The sequence below is a fragment of the Coregonus clupeaformis genome, chromosome 5 (genome assembly GCF_020615455.1).
Source record: "Coregonus clupeaformis isolate EN_2021a chromosome 5, ASM2061545v1, whole genome shotgun sequence".
Lineage (NCBI taxonomy): Eukaryota > Metazoa > Chordata > Actinopteri > Salmoniformes > Salmonidae > Coregonus > Coregonus clupeaformis.
In genome coordinates, this window is record NC_059196.1 from 40789723 (window position 1) to 40805880 (window position 16158).

General features: G+C 51.1%; 1 pseudogene; it reads left to right on the plus strand.

The window, feature by feature from the left end:
• Positions 1-16158, plus strand: part of LOC121557695 — a 130807-nt pseudogene that overhangs the window by 13748 nt on the left and 100901 nt on the right.

The window sequence follows — 16158 nt, forward strand, 5'->3', positions numbered from 1 at the left end:
TGGAGGAAGGAGAGATGGAGGGATGGAGGAAGGGAGAGATGGAGAGATGGAGAGATGGAGAGATGGAGAGATGGAGAGACGGAGGAAGGGAGAGATGGAGAGATGGAGAGACGGAGGAAGGGAGAGATGGAGAGACGGAGGAAGGGAGAGACGGATGAAGGGAGAGACAGAGCAAAGGAGAGACCGAGGAAGGGAGAGACGGAGGAAGGGAGTGATGGAGAGATGGAGAGATGGAGGAAGGGAGAGATGGAGAGATGGAGAGATGGAGAGATGGAGAGACGGAGAGATGGAGAGATGGAGAGATGGAGGAAGGAGGAAGGGAGAGATGGAGAGATGGAGGAAGGGAGAGATGGAGAGATGGAGAGACGGAGAGATGGAGAGATGGAGAGACGGAGGAAGGGAGAGATGGAGAGATGGAGAGATGGAGGAAGGGAGAGACGGAGGAAGGGAGAGACAGAGGAAGGGAGAGATGGAGAGATGGAGGAAGGGAGAGATGGAGGACGGGAGAGATGGAGAGATTGAGAGGGAGAGATGGAGAGATGGAGAGATGGAGAGATGGAGAGATGGAGGAAGTGAGAGATGGAGAGATAGAGAGATGGAGAGATGGAGAGACGGAGGAAGGGAGAGATGTAGAGATGGAGAGACGGAGGAAGGGAGAGACGGAGAAAGGGAGAGATGGAGAGACGGAGGAAGGGAGAGACGGAGGAAGGGAGAGACAGAGCAAAGGAGAGACGGAGGAAGGGAGAGATGGAGAGATGGAGGAAGGGAGAGACGGAGGAAGGGAGAGATGGAGAGATGGAGAGACGGAGGAAGGGAGAGATGGAGAGACGGAGGAAGGAAGAGACGGAGAGATGGAGGAAGGGAGAGATGGAGGAAGGGAGAGATGGAGAGATGGAGGAAGGGAGAGATGGAGGACGGGAGAGATGGAGAGACGGAGGAAGAGAGAGATGGAGGAATGGAGAGACGGAGAGACGGAGGAAGGGAGAGATGGAGAGATGGAGGAAGGGAGAGACGGAGAGATGGAGGAAGGGAGAGACGGAGGAAGGGAGAGATGGAGAGATGGAGAGATGGAGAAAGGGAGAAAGGGAGAGTGTGATTAAAGAGAAGAATAAAGACAGGATGGTTCAAAACTAACTAAACTAAATGGATACCTTGTGTGGGGGAAAGAAAGATGGAGAGAATTTAGAACTCAGTCACTCTGTCTGTCACCCTGGCTGTCTGTCTGTATGTCACCCTGTCTGTCTGTATGTCTGTCACTCTGTCTGTCTGTCTGTTTGTTTGTCTGTCTGTCACCCTGTCTGTCACCCTGTCTGTCTGTCTTTCACCCTGTCTGTCTTGTCTCTCACCCTGTCTGTCACCCTGGCTGTCTGTCTGTATGTCACCCTGTCTGTCTGTATGTCTGTCACTCTGTCTGTCTGTCTGCCTGTCTGTCTGTATGTCTGTCTGTCTGTCTGTCTGTCTGTCTGTCTGTCTGTCTGTCTGTCTGTCTGTCTGTCACCATGTCTGTCCTGTCTGTCTGTCTGTCTGTCACCATGTCTGTCTTGTCTGTCACCCTGTCTGTCTGTCACCCTCTCTGTCTGTCTGTCTGTCTGTCTGTCTGTCTGTCTGTCTGTCTGTCTGTCTGTCTGTCTGTCTGTCTGTCTGTCTGTCTGTCTGTCTGTCTGTCTGTTTCTGTCTGTCACTCTGTCTGTCACCTTGTGTGTCTGTCTTTCTGTCTGTCTGTCTGTCTGTCTGTCTGTCTGTCTGTCTGTCTGTCTGTCTGTCTGTCTGTCTGTCTGTCTGTCTGTCTCTGTGCTCAATGAGCAGTGTCTCTATCAACTCAATTAACCATGAGGACATTGAATCCCACATTATACTTTACAGCCAATTACAGAGAATGGTAATACTAACAGCACTCTTTGCCCACAGCAATGTTGGTTTTAATTGTCGGTTTCTTTTGGCCTTTGTTGAGATGTGATGGGGAGCTGATGTGTGCTCAAGTGTGTGTGTTTGTATGTTTGTATGTGTGTGTTTGTGTGTGTGTGTGTGTGTGTGTGTGAGGAAAATATAATTATTCCTCTAGGGGGCAGTGTGACACCAGGTCTGACTTCTCTCCTCTCTCTCTCTCTCTCTCTCTCTCTCTCTCTCTCTCTCTCTCTCTCTCTCATGCTCTCTCTCTCTCTCTTCTCTCCTCTTTCACTACCTCTTTCATTTTTCCTATTATTTTCTCACCCTTTCTTGTTCATTCTACCGGATCTCATCTGCCCTCCCTCTTCATCCTCTCCATTAATCTCCCCTGCCTCATCCTACTCTTCCCTCCCTCTTCCTCCTCTCCCCTCCCTCTTCCTCCTCTCCCCTCATCTACCCCCTCTTCCTCCTCTTCCATACCTCTTCCAATCAAATCCAATCAAATCAAATTGTATTTGTCACATGCATCTAATAAAATAACATTAACGAGGCTATATACAGGGGTTACCGAGTTAATGTGCGGGGGTACAGGGTAGTCGAGTTAAGTTGTACATGTAGGTAGGGGTAAAGTGACTATGCATATATAATAAACAGCAAGTAGCAGCATTGGGGGGGTCAATGTAAATAGTCCGGGTGGCCATTTGATTAATTGTCACACCCTGACGTATGGGACTCTAGTATGTTGAGTCAGGGTGTGGAGTTCTATGTTCTATTTTCTATGTTCTCAGTCTAGGTGTTGTATTTCTATATTTGGCCGGGTGTGATTCCCAATCAGAGACAGCTGTCGCTCGTTGTCTCTGATTGGGGATCATACTTAGGCAGCCTGTTTGCAATCATTAGTTGTGGGATCTTGTTCCGTGTAGAGGCTTGTGTTGTGTTTAGCCTGAGGACTTCACGTTACGTTGTTTTGTTCGTGTGTTTATCGTTGAAATAAACATGTACGCATTTCACGCTGCGCCTTGGTCTGACCTGTCCTTCAACGTACGTGAAAGAAGATCCCACCAAACACGGACCAAGCAGCGTGCCCAGGAGCAAACACCCTGGACACAGGTGGGGAGGATTTGGTCTTGGGAGGAGATATTTGCGGGGAAAGGACCCTGGGCGAAGAAGGAAGCCCAGGCAGGAGAGGAGCAACGTCAACACAGAAGGCGCCGGCCGAGGAGGAAGCCCGAGAGGCAGCCCCAAGAAAATGTTGGGGGGGGCTAAAGGAGTGGTAGGGGAGTGAGAGAGAAGAGCCCCGACCACTGCACCCGGTGGGTTTCCAGGTTGAGTCCCTACGACCATGGGAAGAAGAGTGGGAACAGTTTTATACTGAGGAGTCGGAGGATGACGACGACGATGAGTTTTTGTTCCCTAACTCGTGGGGGCTCCCGGAGGAGACCTCACTGGAGGAGGAGTGCCGAGAGAGAGAGAAGGATCGGATCTGCAGGGTAAGAGAGGAGGCCACCACATTACGGGGGCTGATAGATAGAATAGAGCGGGAGAGCTCCATTCAAGAGGAGGCACTGCAGGAGGCTCGTAGGGAGAAGGAGGAAGTAGATTCACGGAGAGAGGAGCTGGTTAGGCAACATAAGGAGTGTGGGTTAATAGAGGAACCCATGTATGCGGAGATACGCACTGTATCGCCAGTGCGCATGCACAGCCCAGTGTGTTCTGTGCCAGCGCCCCGCACGTGTCGTGCGAAAGTTGGCAGCCAGCCAGGACGGGATGTGCCGGAGCAACGCTCCTGGTCTCCAGTGCACCTCACCAGTCCTGTACGGCCCGTAACTGTCCTCGCACCAAGACAGTGGTGTGTGTCCCCAGTCCGGCCCGGCCCGTATCTGCTCCTCACACCAAGCCAGTGGTTTGTGTCCCCAGTCCGGCCCGGCCTGTTCCTGCTCTGCACAGGCCAGTGGGCGCCTGCTCCCGCACCAAGCAGTGGTCCAGATGCCCGTGCCTGCTCCCCGCACCAAGCCAGTGGTGCTTGTCACTAGCCCGGTATGGCCCGTGCCTGCTCCCCCCACAAGCCAGTGGTGCGTGTTCCCAGTCCGGTACAGCCCGTGCCTACTCCCCGCACCAAGCCAGTGGTGCGTGTTCCAAGTCCGGCCCGGCCCGTTCCTGCTCCTCGCACCAGACCAGTGGTGCGTGTTCCCAGTCCGGTACGGCCCGTGCCTGCTCCTCGCACCAAGCCTGTGGTGCGTGTCGCCAGTCCGGCCCGGCCCGTTCCTGCTCCTCGCACCAAGCCAGTGGTGCGTGTTCCTAGTCCGGTCCGGCCCGTGCCTGCTCCTCGCACCAGACCAGTGGTGCGTGTGTCCAGTCCGGCACAGCCTGTGCCCGTTCCACCGGTGCCTGGTCCGGCACTGGTCAGCTGCTCCACTCCGGAGCCAGAGCAGTCCGCTCCACCGGGGTCAAGTCCAGCTCCGGTCAGCTGCTCCACTCCGGAGCCAGAGCAGTCCGCTCCACCGGTGCCCAGTCCAGCTCCGGTCAGCGGATCCACTCCGGAACCAGAGCAGTCCGCTCCACCGGTGCCCAGTCCAGCTCGGTCAGCGGCTCCAGTCCGGAGCCAGAGTAGTCCGCTCCACCGGGGTCTAGTCCAGCTCCGGTCAGCTGCTCCACTCCGGAGCCAGATTAGTCCGCTCCACCGGTGCCCAGTCCAGCTCCGGTCAGCGGATCCACTCCGGAACCAGAGCAGTCCGCTCCACCGGTGCCCAGTCCAGCTCCGGTCAGCGGCTCCAGTCCGGAGCCAGAGCAGTCCCCGCTCCACCGGTGCCAAGTCCAGCTCCGGTCAGCGGCTCTAGTCCAGACCCAGACGTCAGCCCCTCTCCAGGTTCGGGGTCTCCCACACCATGGTCCAGACAGGGCTTGGTACATCGTGGGGGGAAGGAGAGGGGAAGCAGCGTGCCGACGTCCAGACCTGACCAGGGGCACAACGGGGAGGCTGAGAGTATGTGGTCGTCACGCCCGGAGCCGGATCCGCCCCTGTTATGTAAGGTTTGTGCGGTCGGAGTCCGCCCCTTTGGGGGTACTGTCACACCCTGTATGTTGAGTCAGGGTGTGGAGTTCTATGTTGTATTTTCTATGTTCTCAGTCTAGCTGTTGTATTTCTGTGTTTGGCCGGGTGTGATTCCCAATCAGAGACAGCTGTCGCTCGTTGTCTCTGATTGGGGATCATACTTAGGCAGCCTGTTTGCAATCATTAGTTGTGGGATCTTCTTCCGTGTAGAGGCTTGTGTTGTGTTTAGCCTGAGGACTTCACGTTACGTTGTTTTGTTCGTGTGTTTATCATTGAAATAAACATGTACGCATTTCACGCTGCGCCTTGGTCTGGCCGTCCTTAAATGAACGTGACATTAATTGTTCAGCAGTCTTATGGCTTGGGCGTAGAATCTGTTAACCTCTACTGGATCAGTGTCAGTCTGAAACTTTGCACACACGCTGCTAAATTGCGCCTAAACTGCAATGTTATATTGTGGCCTTTCTCTTGCATTTCAAAGATAATACAAAAACATGATTTTTTTTATCTTTTACCAGATCTAATGTGTTATATTCTCCTACATTAATTTCACATTTCCACAAACTTCAAAGTGTTTCCTTTCAAATGGTGTCAAGAATATGCATATCCTTGCTTCAGAAACTGAGCTACAGGCAGTTAGATTTGGGTATGTCATTTTAGGCTAAATTTGAAAAAAAGGGTCCGATCCTTAAGAGGTTAAGGAGCCTTTTGGTCCTAGACTTGGCGCTCAGGTACCGCTTGCCATGTGGTAGCAGAGAGAACAGTCTATGACTTGGGTGAGTCTTTGACAATTGTTTGGGCCTTTCTCTGACACCACCGTTTATATAGGTCCTGGATGGCAGGAAGCTTGGCCCCAGTGATGTACTGGGCCGTATGCATTACCCTCTGTGGCGCCTTACAGTCAGATACCGAGCAGTTACCATACCAGGCGGTGATGCAACCAGTCAGGATGCTCTCGATGGTGCAGCTGTATAACTTTTTGAGGATCTGGGGACCCATACCAAATCTTTTCATCCTCCTGAGGGGAAAAGCGGTTGTCATGCCCTCTTCACGACAGTCTTGGTGTGTTTGGTGATGTGGACACCAAGGAACTTGAAACTCTCGACCCACTCCGCTACAGCCCCGTCAATGTTAATGGGGACCTGTTCAGCCCTCCTTTTCCTGTAGTCCACGATCAGCTCCTTTGTCTTGCTCACATGGAGGGAGAGGTTGTTATCTTGGCACCACACTGCAAGGTCTCTGACCTCCTCCCTATAGGCTGTCTCATTGTTGTCGGTGATCAGGCCTACCACTGTTGTGTTGTCAGCAAACTTAATGATGGTGTTGGAGTCATGTTTGTCGTGGGTGAACATGGAGTGCAGGAGGGGACTAAGCACTCACCCCTGAGGGGCCCCATTGTTGAGGATTAGCGTGGCAGATGTGTTGTTGCCTACCCTTACCACCTGGGGGCGGACAATCAGGAAGTTCAGGATACTGTTGCAGAGGGAGGTTTTTAGTCCCAGGGTCCTTAGCTTAGTGATGAGCTTTGAGGGCACTATGGTGTTGAACGCTGAGCTGTAGTCAATGAACAGTATTCTCACATAGGTGTTCCATTTTGTCCAGGTGGGAAAGGGCAGTGTGGAGTGTGATTGAGTGCGTCATCTGTGGATCTGTTGGAGCGGTATGCGAATTGGAGTGAGTCTAGGGTTTCCGGGATGATGGTGTTGAAGTAAGCCATGACCAGCCTTTCAAAGCACTTCATGGCTACCGACGTGAGTGCTACGGGTCTGTAATAATTTAGGCAGGTTACATTCATTTTTGTGGGCACAGGTATTACAGACTCAGTCAGGGAGAGGTTGAAATTGTCAGTGAAGACACATGCCTGTTGGTCAACGTATGCTTTGAATACACGACCTAGTAATCCGTCTGGCCCCGCTGCTTTGTGAATGTTGACCTGTTTAAAGGTCTTGCTCACATCGGCTACGGAGAGTGTGATCACACAGTCGTCGAGAACAGCTGGTGCTCTCATCCATGCTTCAGTGTTGCTTGCCTCGAAGCGAGCATAAAAGGCGTTTCGCTCATCTGATAGGCTGGCGTCACTGGGCAGCTCATGGCTGGGTTTCCCTTTGTAGTCCGTAGTTTGCAAGCCCACCCACATCCAACGAGCGTCAGAGCTGGTGTAGTAGGATTCAATCTTAGTCCTTTATTGACTCTTTGCCTGTTTGATGGTTCGTTTGAGGGCATAGCGGGTTTTCTTATTAGCGTCCGGATTAGTGTCCCGCTCCTTGAAAGCGGCAGCTCTAGCCTTTATCTCTGTACGGTTTTTGCCTGTAATCCATGGCTTCTGGTTGGGACATATACTTACGGTCACTGTGGGGACGATGTCGTAGATGCACTTATTGATGAAGCCGGTGACTGAGGTGGTATACTCCTCAATGCCATTGGATGAATCCTGGAACATATTCCAGTCTGTGCTAGCAAAACAGTCCTGTAGCGTAGCATCCGCGTCATCTGACCACTTCCGTACTGAGCGAGTCACTGGTACTTCCCGCTTTAGTTTTTGCTTGTAAGCAGGCATCAGGAGGATATATTTATGGTCAGATTTGCCAAATGGAGGGCGAGGGAGAGCTTTGTATTCGTCTCTGTGTGTGGAGTAAAGGTGGTCTAGAGTTATTTTTCCTCTGGTTGCACATGTGACATGCTGGTAGAAATGAGGTAAAACGGATTTAAGTTTGCCTGCATTAAAGTGCCTGGCCACTAGGAGCGCCGCTTCTGGATGAGCATTTTCTTGTTTGCTTATGGCCTTATACAGCACGTTGAGTGCGGTCTCAGCTGAAATGCCAGTAAGATGTATTTTGTCATATCGCACCTCTCTAGGATCAACAACATGTACCGCTTCAACCTGACCTCTCTCCTACGCCTGTTTCAGAGAGCACTGCAGAGCAAGAAGGTAACTGACACACACACACACAAACACACCCACACGCAGACAGGGGGACTTTAATCATGTAGTTGCAGAGTGTCCACAGCCCACTGAGCTCCCTATATCACCTCCCATCAGACCCCTCACCTCTCATCAGACCCCTCTCCTCCCATCAGACCCCTCACCTCTCATCAGACCCCTCTCCTCCCATCAGACCCCTCACCTCCCATCAGACCACTCACCTCCCATCAGACCCCTCACCTCTCATCAGACCCCTCTCCTCCCATCAGACCACTCACCTCCCATCAGACCCCTCTCCTCCAATCAGATCCCTCACCTCCCATCAGACCACTCACCTCCCATCAGACCCCTCTCCTCCAATCAGACCCCTCACCTCCCATCAGACCCCTCACCTCTCATCAGACCCCTCTCCTCCCATCAGACCCCTCACCTCCCATCAGACACCTCAGGAAGGACTAGGTGTAGTCGTGGTAGGGTAATAGGATCAGGAGGGACTGGGTGTAGTCATGGTGGGGTAATAGGATCAGGAGGGACTAGGTGTAGTCATGGTAGGGTAATAGGATCAGGAGGGACTGGGTGTAGTCATGGTGGGGTAATAGGATAAGGAGGGACTACGTTTAGTCATGGTCGTAGCAGGCGCCTCAGAGGGACTGTGTAGTACAAAACTAGCCCCCGTGGAATGAGACTGGGTAAGCGCCAGGTATCAACTGGGGGTACATGCAGGGATTTACAGGAGCGACTAGGTGTAGTGCATGAGTGGTGCGGATCGACAGAGCCTGGTTCGACCAGGATCTCTAGTACATGGTGGGCCTGCGATGCAGTGCCTTAGACCACTGCGCCACTCAGGAGTAGGTGTAGTCATGGTGGGGTAATAGGATCAGGAGGGACTAGGTGTAGTCATGGTAGGGTAATAGGATCAGGAGGGACTAGGTGTAGTCATGGTGGGGTAATAGGATCAGGAGGGACTGGGTGTAGTCATGGTAGGGTAATAGGATCAGGAAGGTCTAGGTGTAGTCATGGTAGGGTAATAGGATCAGGAGGGACTAGGTGTAGTCATGGTAGGGTAATAGGATCAGGAGGGACTGGGTGTAGTCATGGTAGGGTAATAGGATCAGGAAGGACTAGGTGCAGTCATGGTAGGGTAATAGGATCAGGAGGGACTAGGTGTAGTCATGGTAGGGTAATAGGATCAGGAGGGACTAGGTGTAGTCATGGTAGGGTAATAGGATCAGGAGTGACTAGGTGTAGTCATGGTAGGGTAATAGGATCAGGAGGGACTAGGTGTAGTCATGGTGGGGTAATAGGATCAGGAGGGACTAGGTGTAGTCATGGTAGGGTAATAGGATCAGGAGGGACTAGGTGTAGACATGGTGGGGTAATAGGATCAGGAGGGACTAGGTGTAGTCATGGTGGGGTAATAGGATCAGGAGGGACTGGGTGTAGTCATGGTGGGGTAATAGGATCAGGAGGGACTGGGTGTAGTCATGGTGGGGTAATAGGATCAGGAGGGACTGGGTGTAGTCATGGTGGGGTAATAGGATCAGGAGGGACTAGGTGTAGTCATGGTGGGGTAATAGGATCAGGAGGGACTAGGTGTAGTCATGGTGGGGTAATAGGATCAGGAGGGACTAGGTGTAGTCATGGTGGGGTAATAGGATCAGGAGGGACTAGGTGTAGTCATGGTGGGGTAATGGGGTCAGGAGGGACTGGGTGTAGTCATGGTGGGGTAATAGGATCAGGAGGGACTAGGTGTAGTCATGGTGGGGTAATGGGGTCAGGAGGGACTGGGTGTAGTCATGGTGGGGTAATAGGATCAGGAGGGACTAGGTGTAGTCATGGTGGGGTAATGGGGTCAGGAGGGACTGGGTGTAGTCATGGTGGGGTAATGGGGTCAGGAGGGACTGGGTGTAGTCATGGTGGGGTAATGGGGTCAGGAGGGACTGGGTGTAGTCATGGTGGGGTAATGGGGTCAGGAGGGACTAGGTGTAGTCATGGTGGGGTAATAGGATCAGGAAGGACTAGGTGTAGTCATGGTAGGGTAATAGGATCAGGAGGGACTAGGGTGTAGTCATGGTAGGGGTAATAGGATCAGGAGGGACTAGGTGTAGTCATGGTGGGGGTAATAGGATCAGGAGGGACTAGGGGTGTAGTCATGGTGGGGTAATAGGATCAGGAAGGACTAGGTGTAGTCATGGTAGGGTAATAGGATCAGGAAGGACTAGGTGTAGTCATGGTGGGGTAATAGGATCAGGAGGGACTGGGTGTAGTCATGGTGGGGTAATGGGGTCAGGAGGGACTGGGTGTAGTCATGGTGGGGTAATGGGGTCAGGAGGGACTGGGTGTAGTCATGGTGGGGTAATGGGGTCAGGAGGGACTGGGTGTAGTCATGGTGGGGTAATGGGGTCAGGAGGGACTGGGTGTAGTCATGGTGGGGTAATGGGGTCAGGAGGGACTGGCCCCTCACACAGACACACTTATTCCCAGTTGTTGCTAGATATTTATCTTCTCAGCCCAGCTCAACCTTCCCATTTTCTGAAATAAAACTCCCACACACAAACACACACACATTTTGGCTGGCTGTTGCTACGGTGACCAGCGGCTGCTTGGCGACATTCCTGTATGGCACCGTTGACAGAGAGAACCCACGGGATTTGGGGAATTAGTGCTTAGTCTCGCCCCAATGAGAGTTCACACACTGTACAACAGCCTGAGATATGTGTTTCGCGAACGTTGCTCTCGCCCTGTTTGTGTGTGCGTGTGTGTATGTGAGTGATGTATGAGCTCTGATTGGCAGACAGTCTCAGAGCTCTGGGGGGCATAGCTGACCCCCCCAACCAACCACAGCATCACACACTCCAACAACACTACTAAACGTCTACATATTAAACACCTTTTTGAATGTAGCAGACTGAAAAAGAGTGAGGAGAAGGGACAGAGATGAGGAGAGATACTGGGGTCATAGAGAATAGAGATGAAGGTAGTAAGGGAGAGAGAGAGACCTGGCTGGAGTCCATGCTTTTTCTCTCTCTCTCCACAGACGGCTGATCCTTGATTTCTTCCTCTGATCCATCTACCTTGGAACTTTGGTTTTATTGGACAGAACATGGTTTGTGTGTGTGTGTGTGTGTGTGGTAATTGGACAGAGCAGGCTCTAACCCTGCATCCTCCCCTATGATGAATCGTATCCACCCCCTGTCTGACAGCTTTACTGCCGGCCCCCAACCCAGCCGCCACTTCAAGGAGAACTTCAAACATAGGGCTGTGTGTGTGTGTCTGTGTGTTTGAGGAGAATTAGTTCTGTCCATGCACTGGAGTTGAATGGGCCCTCAGACGGTCATGTTCCCATTGAGATGTGCTCTGAATGAGAGAGAGAGAGAGAGAGAGAGAGAGAGAGAGAGAGAGAGAGAGAGAGAGAGAGAGAGAGAGAGAGAGAGAGAGAGAGAGAGAGAGAGAGAGAGAGAGAGAGAGAGAGAGAGAGAGAGAGAGAGAGAGAGAGAGAGAGAGAGAGAGAGAGAGAGAGAGAGAGAGAGTAATGGGTTGAGGTGTGTTTTCTACACAGGGGAAGAGAGCCGGAGTATCGGAGGGGGAATAGAGAAACAGGAGAGACAAAGAATGCTGAAAAAGGGATGAAAAAGAGTGAAGATTCTGCAAGCTATCTTCCATCTTTTTAACACGTACACTACCAGTCAAACGTTTTTAAACACCTACTAATTCAAGGGTTTGTCTTTATTTTTACTATTTTTTACATTGTAGAATACTAGTGAAGACATTGGAACATATGGAATCATGTGTGTAGCTCAGTTGGTAGAGCATGGCGTTTGCAACGCCAGGGTTGTGGGTTCGATTCCCACGGGGGGGGGGCAGTATGGAAATGTATGCACTCACTAACTGTAAGTTGCTCTGGATAAGAGCGTCTGGTAAATGACTAAAATCTAAAATCATGTAGTAACCAAAAAAGTGTTAAACAAATCAAAATGTATTTTATATATGAGCTTCTTCAAACAGCCACTCTTTGCCTTGATGACAGCTTTGCACACTCTTGGCATTCTCTCAATCAGCTTCACCTGGAATGCTTTTCCAACAGTCTTGAAGGAGTTCCCACATGTGCTGAGTACTTGTTGGCTACTTTTCCTTCACTCTGTGGTCCAACCCATTACAAACCATCTCAATTTGGTTGAGGTTGGGGGATTGTGGAGGCCAGGTCATCTGATGCAGCACTCCATCGCTCTCCTTCTTGGTAAAATAGCCCTTACACAGCCTGGAGGTGTAAAGAGAAACCCTTGAATGAGTAGGTGTTCTAAAACTTTTGACTGGTACTGTATAACTATTTGCCCATCCTCATCACTGACACTGGTGAGATATCCATCAATAAATCAAACTGCCATGAAGGGTTCAGAGTGTGTGTGACTCTCATTTGTTTTACAATGTAACTGACAGCTCTCATCCATCTCTCTATCACCCATCCACAGGAGGCCAGTCTGAAAAGCATGGTGTACGAATACGTCTGCCGCTCACTCTTCAAGGTAAGAACACACACATGCATACACAGCAGACAAGGACTGGTGATATACAGAAGGGCGGTCGTCTGTGTGTGTGTCACAGGAGGTTGGTGACACCTTCATTGCGGAGAACGGGCTCGTGATAACGGCTGGAGCGGAATTAGTGCAATGGTATCAAATACATAAAACGCATGTGTTTCCATGTGTTTGATGCTATTCCATTTGCTCCGTTCCAGACATTATTATGAGCCATTCTCCCCTTAGCAGCCTCCTGTGGTGTGTTTGTGTGTTTTGTGTGTGTGTGTGTGTGTGTGTGTGTGTGTGTGTGTGTGTGTGTGTGTGTGTGTGTGTATCAGTCGAAAGATAAGGCTAGAGGACAGATAGTATCTGCATTAACCTCTCAGCTCAGTCCATCTGCTGCCGGCCTCACATTAACATAGAGGAAATACTGGATTACATTAACATGAGGCTACACTGTCCCTCTGTCCTCTGAGAGAGAGAGGGGAGGGAGGAGGGAGATAGTGGATGAGAGGGAGAGGAGATGGAGAGAGAAAGTGGAGGAGATGGGGAGAGAGAGAGTGTGAGAGTGGTTGTTAGTAGCTGTGGTTAAGGTGACGTCTGTTGGTGAGACAGGTTCCAGGTGTTGTTGTCTGGTGTGGCTTCTCTCCTGACTCCCTGTCAGTGTGTCAGCCCTCTCTCTCTTTTTCTCGCTCGCTCGCTCCCACACTCCCTTTCTCTTCTCTTTTTCCTTCTGTCACTTGATTTGTAATCCACTTGCACACCCACGCACACACAGATCGTTAAGTTGTACCGATAAGTAGTATTGTTAAGTAGTATCATGAAGGGGAGTTTAAGTAACCTACAATAACATGCTTCCTCTGGTCAAGTAGTTCTCTCTGGTGAATAAAACCTGAAAACCTTAGTCTGAATAGTTAGGACTGGGGATAGATGTTACTGGACCTCTGAAATGCCAGTGTGTGTGTGTGTGTCTGTGTGTGTGTGTGTCTGTGTGTGTGTGTCTGTGTGTGTGTGTCTGTGTGTGTGTGTCTGTGTGTGTGTGTGTGTGTGTGTGTGTGTGTGTGTGATGTGTGTGTGTGTGTGGAGAGCGGCAGCCCTCTGCATGGGCATCACGTTGGAGCAGAGGGAATGCTGGGTAACGGCGGAGTGGAAAGGTCAGGCTTTGAGATGAGACGCTCTGAAGTTTTCCTTTTGTTCTCCAACACACACAACACACAAACACACACACACACACCAGAGACATTAGAGTAGACAAAAGATGTGTGTGTTTTTGAGTTTTTGTTTGAGTTCTGAATACTTAATCTCCTCTGAGAGAAAGAAAGATAAATAAATGAGGCAGGAGGACCTTTCCTATCTAGATAAATGTATGTTTTATTAACGATCCAAAGGAGGAGGAAGAGGAGGGAAGAGGAGGAAGAGGGAGGGGAGATGAGGAAGAGGGAGGGGTGATGAGGAAGAGGGAGGGGAGAAGAGGGAGGGGAGATGAGGAAGAGGGAGGGGAGACAATGAAGAGGGAGGGGGAGATGAGGGGGAGAGGAGGAAGAGGGGGGAGATGAGGAAGAGGGAGGGGAGATGAGGGGAGATGAGGAAGAGGAGGGGAGATGAGGGGAGATGAGGAAGAGGGAGGGGGAGTTGAGGGAAGAGGGAGGGGAGATGAGGAAGAGGGAGGGGAGATGAGGGGAGATGAGGAAGAGGGAGGGGAGATGAGGGGAGATGAGGAAGAGGGAGGGGAGATGAGGGGAGATGAGGAAGAGGGAGGGGAGATGAGGGGAGATGAGGAAGAGGGAGGGGAGATGAGGAAGAGGGGGAGATGAGGGAGATAAGGAAGAGGGAGGGGAGATGAGGGAGGAGGGGAGATAAGGAAGAGGGAGGGGAGATGAGGGGATTTGAGGAAGAGAGGGGAGTTGAGGAAGAGGGGGGGAGTTGAGGAAGAGGGGGGCAGATGAGGGGAGATAAGGAAGAGGGAGGGGAGATGAGGAAGAGGGGGGAGATGAGGATGAGGGAGGGGAGATGAGGGGAGATGAGGAAGATGGAGGGGAGATAAGGAGAGAGAGAGAGAGAGAGAGAGAGAGAGAGAGAGAGAGAGAGAGAGAGAGAGAGAGAGAGAGAGAGAGAGAGAGAGAGAGAGAGAGAGAGAGAGAGAGAGAGAGAGAGTGAGTTTGAGTTTGAAATAATCTTTATTGGGTCTGGGAGCCCACCACACAATAAATACTCATACAAAACCGTAGTTACACATCAATTAAAAACACAACTCCAATTCCTCCTCCACAGTTACTAAACACAACAGCCTCTGAATACCCCATATACTCATAAAAATATCAATATTGTTGACAAGTTTATAATAGGCAAACTCAACCCTTATTCTCGCTGCCAACATTCCCTCCAGCATTCCCACCACATCCACAGACCCCTGTCCCCGAATACTGTTCTTTCGGGTCTTCCATATTGCTAATTTTGCTGCCCCTAACACAAAATTAAGCAACACAACTACACCTTTTTGGCTAAACCTGTACTTTGGTCCAAATATATACAGTGGAGAACAGAAAACCTCTCCCAACGTTGAGAACCAATTAGTGATCAGGTCAATCATCCCGACCAACCTGGGACACTGTAAAAACAGATGTGCCAGAGTTTCAGACTCAGCACAGAATGGACACTCCTCCCCAACAGTAGGATCCAGGTGTACCAGATGCATGTTGGTGGCTATGGCTCCATGTATTATCCTCCATTGGAGGTCAGCTGTCCTCTTATCAATAGGCAGTTTGTATAATGATCGCCAACAGCCTTTTGGGGAGGCACCTGGACCAAGCACACCCGCCCACCTCGTCGATTTTACCCCTTCCAGGGAAGAGGCATGGGACACGTTTACACATATTCTGTACATAGCCTTCGTTCCCACCTCCTTGAACTCCCCCAGCTCCGGGGTATCAAAGGAAAGCAGCATCCCCACGTCCTCCTCGAATGCCCCCGCCGCAGCACTAACAATCAGTGCAGGGAACACATAATCCAGACCCTCCTTCCACCGATCAGAATTGGAAGTGTCAGTCACATACTGCAGATGAAGTACTGGCAAGGAGTCACAGACCTCAGCGACGACCTTCCTCAGTAGGCGAGACGATCGGATCCCCGCTCTTTCTCCCAGCTCCTCCAACGACCTATTTCTGTTCCGCATCAGATGACCCACCTTAGTACACCCCACGCCTAACAGACATGAACGTAGGCTAGCTGAACCCAGAACACAGGACTGGATGGCAGTGTTATGAAAAAGAGGCTCTTCAAAAAGCCACATCCCTGGTGGCGTGCAGGCCTTACGGGACTTGACCAGAACTCTCCAAGCCTGCATAACAGACTCATAAAATGGAGTCAGGCCAGGCAACTCACCCCCCTCCAGCTTTAAGAGGAAAAGGTGCTTGTCTAAGCCCAAACAGCCAGCTCTCCTCATCAACCCAGCTAGAACCATCACTGTACAACAGTCTCTGTGCTGCTTGAAGCCGGAAAGCCATGATCCTGGAAGAAATGTCCACCAGGCCTTGCCCACCCTCGTGCAGTGGCAAGTACAGGGCTGAAGCTTTAATCCAATGTTGTCCAGACCAGAAGAAATTGACAAGGGTCCTCTGAAGCTCTTGTATTAGACCCTTTGGTGGCTGCAAAATCATTAGTCTGTGCCACAGGGTAGAGGCAGCAAGATTGTTAGCTACCAGTACCCTTCCCCTATAAGACAGCTGGGGCAGCACCCATTTCCATCTTGACAGTCTGGCACACACTTTCTCCACTACACC